The sequence below is a fragment of the Artemia franciscana genome, unplaced genomic scaffold, assembly GCF_032884065.1.
Source record: "Artemia franciscana unplaced genomic scaffold, ASM3288406v1 Scaffold_284, whole genome shotgun sequence".
Taxonomy (NCBI): domain Eukaryota; kingdom Metazoa; phylum Arthropoda; class Branchiopoda; order Anostraca; family Artemiidae; genus Artemia; species Artemia franciscana.
In genome coordinates this window covers 655,711-663,294 of record NW_027063596.1, presented here as the reverse complement: position 1 = coordinate 663,294, position 7,584 = coordinate 655,711, and the positions used below count along the sequence as shown (strand labels likewise).

Genomic DNA, 7,584 nt, shown 5'->3' with positions numbered 1-7,584 from the left:
CCCATGACTATAAGTCTCATAATAACTTTCCTTAAAAAAATAATCGAACGGTTGAAGTTTTTAAGTTGCAGTGATGTCATTATTTCAGCAAGGTAACTTTAAAAGGTGGTATGTTACACTTTACAAGAGCAGGAAAATTTTTAATTTTTTAAAGGCAGAAAAATACTAAATTTTACGAAAGCAGAAATGCCTCGAAAAAGGTGAAAATGTATTTTTTTTTTTTTTTTTTTTGGCTGCAAATACATAAAACAGTCGATTTTGATATTAAAATCCATACCGACAAAAAACAACAACTACTGAAATTATTAATATTTTACAAAGAGAACTGAGAAAACAAACGAACTAATTAATAAACTTGATGAATTTGACAGACTTTGATAAACTGCAATATCCTTGCAGTCTCTAGTCCTTAGGTCGGAGTGGGGTACGGATCATAATACTAGACTTTCACTCGTGCAGGCTCCAGTTCCTAAATTAGAAGACCAGAATGCACTCTTATATATAAGTCATATACTTATATTCTCGTGGTCTCTAGTCCCTAAATTAGAAAAAAAAAATATAAGTTCTAGACTTATGCTCTTATATTCTCAATTCCTATATATGAAACCACAAACCAGGTTATATATGTAAACTCTAAGCTTTTCGTCTCTAGGTTTATAATAGTTTTTAGCCATATCAAGGAGAAGTCGCAATGTTTACTTTTTTTCTACTTTCAATCATACTATTTTCTTAATTAAACATAATTCCTTTCTAAAAAAAAAGAAGTAAAAATTATTATAAACTTTTTATTCAACTCCTTAACCATCACATAACCAAACTTGAAAATGGAATGCAAAAAAAAATTTAACACATAAACCTAGACTATTTGGTATATTTATTATCACGATCTGTCATTCGCAACCCAAGAACTAAAAATAATGACGTCAACTATTCAAATTTGAGTTTACAACTTTTCTTTCCTCCTTGGAAGTCCCTATATTCCCTCCCTCCTTGAAAATTTTATTACCTCCACCTCATTCCGTTTTTCAAATGTATATAAATCTGCTGGTTGAATGGAAATTTCTAGGTTAAATCTATTTCAAATTTCTTCAAATAGATCTGGTAGGTCAATGCGACCTAATTTAACAGTTCCCCATGCATTCCTATTATTAAAGTACTGCTAAATAATCCAAGCTACTACAGCAATTGTAAGCTAAAACTGTTTTTTTTTTACACTACCTACCCTCGAATAGATTAATCTTGGTTTTCACGTTGACCCCATCTTAGAAGCTCCACCATCTCACCCGAATGACAATAGAATATGTGAATAAAATATGGCATACTGTAGGGACGGGAAGACTCCCTTCCAATATTCGGCTGAAGAACAAGCGCAAGGGCATAAACATTAAGACCTAAATGCCCCAACTACATTTACCCCCTCACCCTATCCCCTAGTCAGAACCGTTCACAAGGCCCGGGTGCCGTGGCGGAAGGGCAGAGCTCTACGGATGAACGGTGTTCCACATGGACATTTTTTTCCACTATTATTGGCATTTTTCGTTTATATTTCAGTTAGGAGGGGAGGCTATAATTAATTTTTCCCTGGGCACCACCAACTCTAGGAACAACTCTGCCCCTAACGAGTCGAACCTCTGGAAAATTCATACTTATTCATATTGATTCAACATATAGTCAAATATTAGGTTTAAAATAAATAAAACCCTTCATTTAGTCTAAGTCTATTTGTCTATATAGTTGGTCAATCCGTATATATAAACACAGAAGTCAATTCTGTTTTAGAGAGTTCTCAATTCAAAATTGTTTTCTTTTACCTTTGCCATTAGTTTTCAGTGAAGAATCGTTGAAAAAGTTTGAAAAAAATCAAACCGGAAAAAAAAAAAAAATACTAATAAGGCAAAGTTTAGCATTAAAGTGAACGAACCCCACAAGATCTAGAAACAAATTCCAAAAACTAAGCAATCGATATTGTAGTTAAAACTTTAGTTTTAGTTAGGCTATAGCTTTCAAATTCAGAAAAAAGATTAAGAAAATGATTTCATTATCTTATCTGAAATCATAATTTCTGGAAAAGATTTTTTGAGAAGTGGTGCACCTGAGGGTAAAAAGCTGAAAATAATAAACTAAAAAGAAAACCTCTTAAATTCGATCGTGTTACAATAGAGCTACAACAACTCCTGCTACAAATCTGCTAATTTACACTCTTCAGCTTGCTTAAAAAAAATGCTTGACCTTAACTATTACGATGTTTCACTACCTGAAAATGACGAGAAGTTATGTTCATTTCAATAATGAACCCTTTTATCCTTTGTCTCCTAATATAAGCTGATTTAAATACTTTTGAAAGAAAAAATACTACCACTTAAAACACTATTAAAGGGATTTCAATTTCGCCATCAAATCATCTAGATCACCTTCTTCTTGAACCACAGGCTCTTCAGAGGTGACATCTGAAACCGGCACTTCATAAGCATAACTAAGTCCTTTAGCAACTTCCTTCTTTGACTCATCGACCACAGCACTTTCATCTACAAGAGTAATCCCCCAATCCTCTTCATGAACGACTGTTTCTTCTTTGGGTGGTTCAACTATGGGTTTTTCAATTAATTTTTTAGTACTTTGTTGCTTTCGACAAAAGGAATCTTCACAGGTAGTATTTGGTTTGAGCTCCATTGTTGGGAAGAAGTCAGTAAGAGCGCTATATCCAAGGTATTTTGTAACTTGACCGAATTTCAGCAGGTATCTAGAAAAAAATATATTCGAAATTTTTTTAAAAATATATTAACCAGTTAAAATTCGAAGTTCACAGATTTCTAAATCCAATCAAAACTTTAGGAGATCTTGGGACTTTCCCTGACGTTGGAGATCTTCAGTTATTTTGGCCATCAGGCTGACTAATGCTTTAAAATACGTTTCAGAGAAAATTTTTGCTTAAAAAAGCGTTTATAGTACCAGGTGATCTGGTGCTTTATTCTGAAGTTTTATTTTTTCTCTTTTTTTTTACAAAAACTTAATGTTTTCAAAGAATTTATCTTACGAATTAACATTTACAACTTGCAACACCCACAACTAATCTAAAGACAAAATACAGCATAGAAATGTAAATCATTTCAAAAACATATTAAATATTACTTTTCAAAAAGTGATTTTAAAATCCAGAAAATTATATTATTTATTCTGCATCGAAAACAAAATATCGCCAAAAAATAATAGTTTTATTTACAAGGAGTCTGTAAAGTCTGACCAAAGTATCTGATCTGGCAAAATGATTTTTATATAACCAAAATATCTTATCTGTACTTTCAAAATTGGCTTGGAGGCTAAAGCTGAAAAATGTAGGTAATATGGAGTTTTATTCCATCGACTTCAAGCATATCCTCTGAAACACATTAATATCTACATTGCAATTGATTGATCTCATTAAAGATGTAAAAAATCTAATGCAGTTTCAAATAGATGCTACTTTAAAATTATACCTATCGAAAATGAAGCTTAATTTTAACCACATATCACAAATATCCAACTATACTATGTTTAGAGAGATCCCTTAAGGAGAGAAAAAAGCACTCATCAGCGCTACAGAGACTAAATTATAAATAGATCGATAGATAGTTTATTTTACTCCACCATCAAAACAACAGCATGGCGGAGTATAAAGAAGAAGTAATTAAAAGGAAAAAGAAAAAGACGGAAAACAATACTTCAAGATTAAACGATTAAATTACAATCACTATATACATTCATAGCTCGTATATGACATGCAACGGTAGGAAATCAAAAAGGTGCTCAAGGGCACATTTTCTAGTATTAATTTCCTGTTCTGCCACAGCTTCACGGGGATCTGTAATTTGGTACTTATTCAAAAGAAATGAATTTTTCTCGAATAGCGGTATGCACATAAAAACTTCAAATATCTACATAACGCGGACCTAACTTTCAGTCTCTCTGTTTCTGTGAGCCATTCCCAAAGCGGGGAAAGGTAAATAACATAAGGTAATGCCATTGCTGTGTAAAGTCTCGACAAAATTTACCGATTGTAAGAATACTTCAGTGGGTCTAGTTTAGCACAGCTCACTCGCAGGTTAGACACAAGGATATCAAGAAAATGAGTTCTTGTAGCTTTCTGATCTCGGCCGTACAGACCTATATATTTGAGCGAAGAAGACGGTGCGATAATAGCACCATCTACGGATACAGTTGGTGCTGGTGTCTCTCATTTCGCAGAGCTGAAGTTTTCTGGCCATTAATTTCTAACCAATAGCGCTATGACCAGATACAAGCTTATCTAAATTATCCTGTAGTAAACTCAATGAGAAACTCAACATAAGTAAATCATCAGCATAGCTTATTAGACTCAAATCACAAGTATCAAAGCTTAGACCGTCAGAAACTTGTTTTGTAACCTTAGAAGTCAACGTGTTAAATAATACCGGACTTAAGAAAAGGACTTCAGGACCTCGGACTTCAAATTTTAAGAAGGGGGGAGAGAATACCTCCAGTGAAGAGTTTTTGATCATAGTTGTTAAGGACTGTATTCTTTTTGGATCCTGTAGACTGTATTCATTTTTGATGGGTTTCTAGTCCTTTTTTTAACTTTAAAAATTAGGTTTTTGTAGTTGCTTTATACTCATTTTATTACTAATTTTAATACTTTATAATGATATTCTTTAACTTGAAAAATGAAGTTTTTATAGTTTCTTTATGCTGATTTTGATACTAATTTTAATACTTTATACTGATGTTTTCACACTTGAAAAATGAGATCTTTATAGTTTCTTTATACTGATTTTGATACTAATTTTAATGTTTATAATGATATTTTTTAACTTTAAAAATTAGGTTTTTGTAGTTTCTTTATACTGATTTTAATGTTTATAATGATATTTTTTAACTTGAAAAATGAAGTTTTTATAGTTTCTTTATACTAATTTTGATACTAATTTTAATACTTTATACTGATATTTTCAAACCTGAAAAATGAGATTTTTGTAGTTGCTTTATAGCCGTTACTGATCGGATTCAAATCATTCAAGGAGTCGTATGAGAAAAATGTTGATATTTGAGGTTTTGGGTGATCAGCAAGCAGCAGAAGGCTTTAAAATACCACCTGACGTAATCAAGACCACACTGGATACTCAAATCCTTTTTATATAGTCGACAAACGGGTACTACATTCTATTTCCTCAAATTCCCACATAATTAATTTACCTGATCTGAACAAAACACAATTCAACCAGTTTCTAGAGGAGGTTAAGCTCAAGGAAGGAAGAATCTACCACATTTCACATTTAAAAGAAAAGCTCAGAAAAATTAGGTTTTGATCAAAAATGGACTTGTTTGGCAGGAGCTTTCAGTGCTTTGGCCTAAGAGAAATTTAAAGAGACATTTGGAAACGAGCTTACTAAATTTGTTGATTCTGAGCTCTTTTTTTTTCGGAAGACATGAGTTAATAAGTTAATTACACAAAATAAATGGTACTTGCTATTAGAAGTAGTCAGAGAGTAAATTGCTGTAACTCGTCAAGTACGCCTAGTGGAATGTCAATTTTTTTATTACTATTTTATGAATGAAAAGAACAAAATTACAAGTTTCAAGGTCATCGGCATTGCTTAGCCCTTAGTGATATGATTATAATAGGCTAAGTAATCATTGTTGAAACTTTTTGCAGCGCGTATTATTCAAGAGCAAAAAAACAAGTTTATTTTTTAAGACTAGCCCCCCCCCCCCCCCCACCAAACGACCAAGTATATGACGCTTATATTTATAATCAGCACAATCGATCACCCCCTTTTTCCACTATCAGGTCTTCTGCTGCTAATGGAAACTAAATGGGGATTCTTCTGAATTAGACAATTCCTTTCCTAAAGGATTTTTCTATTTTCAGTTACTACGGGCCGCGGATCACTCTTTACTAGGTTGTCGCTATTGCAGTAACCAAAATTTCATAATAATTTATTCTATTTTGTTTGTGTCAGCTTCTTTTGTGTATCCCAAACCTCATTGAACATTAAACATACATGCAATTGTTTTGCGTTTTGTAAATGTCTAAGGATACCGACGTACAACCTTTTGTGAACCTGTCAACTTTTCTAAGAAATCAAAGTGCAGGTTCTTGGCATCTTTTTCTTGACATCTCAACGTAAACTTTGGCTAGAAAACTCTGATTTTCGAAAATTAGAGCATTTTCACCTACAATGAGAGAAAACCCAATAAAGGGAAGACGTTGTAGCCCTGAGTTAACCCAATGAGGAGAAAATCCAATAAAGGGAAGACGTTGTAGCCCTGATTTACCCCAATGAGGAGAAACCCCGATAAAAGGAAGACGCTGTAGCCTAAGTTAACCCAACGAGGAGAAAATCCAACAAAGGGAAGACGTTGTAGCCCTAAATTACCGGATACCGACGTAAAACCTTTTGTGAGCCTGTCAACTTTTCTAAGAAATGAAAGTGCAGGTTCTTGACAACCTTTTCTTGACATCCCAACGTAAATTTTTTATAGATATTTTCTATTTTGTACCTGTCAACCTTTGAATTTTTTACGAAATTTTAATCTTATTCCTCTTTTCTTTCCAAAATCCAAGCGAATTTTCTGGAAAAGATATGGTAAAATGCATTGCATTTTCGTAGGTTATCCAAATCGCCCCAACTTAAACAAGGAAGGCCAAATCAGTTTCTGACCTTAAATAAGTCATTTTCATTTATCAAATTTACTAGTTTTCATTAATTTGACCAACTGTATGTTATATCTTTTTTACCTAAGTTGAACAGTGACCAATAAAATAAAACATAAGCCTTTTTTCTTGTTAAACCTACCTGTCAAGCTGCCTAAACCCGCGTGGCATTACTGGTGACCATTACAGTTGATACTTATGAGATAGACTCAACTGGATCTTTGGGTAAATGTGATCATTCTTTACTAGGTTGCAGTTACCATTTATGTTAAATAATAACTTATGTTCAATAAGTAATGTTAATTCTTTCTTATATTAAAAAAATATGTTAACTCTTTCTGATGTAAAATAATAACGACCATGAATTTTTGAATTATTTACAATGAGTTTAGTAGTTTCAGCTTCTCAGTACATGTCCAATTACATTTAAACTTTTTCTGTGTGCGTAATCTTCTGAAGAAGCCAACGTTCATTTCAACCTTTCCTGAACACGTCAACGTTTTTCTCCACTTTTCAGCTTTTCTGAAGATGTCAAAGTACGTGTTAACCTTTTCTGAGCCTGTCAACCATGTCTTAACATGGAAAAATCCATATAAACCTTTTTATATATGTTAATTTTTTGGTAAATCTACATGCCAAGTTGTATAAGCCCACACAGCAAAAACCTAATTGGGTATATCTGGTTATGGGTTGGCCACTATTGATGATATTTACAGGACAGACTGTACCGGATCTTTAGCTTATTATGATCCAAAACAGTAAATATAATACATACTTCAGTGAATTTTGGACAAGAAATCAAGCTACGATGCCCATTGTAGTAGGAAGACTTGCTGCACAAACGCCATCTTTCTTCAATGTCTTCTCATCAATATTTGAAGCGACTACAAGAGGTGGCGCACACTGAAAAAAGAAAT

General features: G+C 33.0%; 1 long non-coding RNA gene across 1 annotated transcript; it reads right to left on the bottom strand.

Annotated features, from left to right (window-relative positions):
* Nucleotides 1-771: 771 nt before the first annotated feature.
* On the bottom strand, nucleotides 772-7,574 carry LOC136043034 (uncharacterized). Its single transcript, XR_010621534.1, has 2 exons — nucleotides 7,443-7,574; nucleotides 772-2,740 (listed from the first exon to the last, which is right to left on the bottom strand). It is a non-coding gene; the product is annotated as an uncharacterized LOC136043034 (long non-coding RNA).
* Between the last annotated feature and the right edge of the window lie 10 nt (nucleotides 7,575-7,584).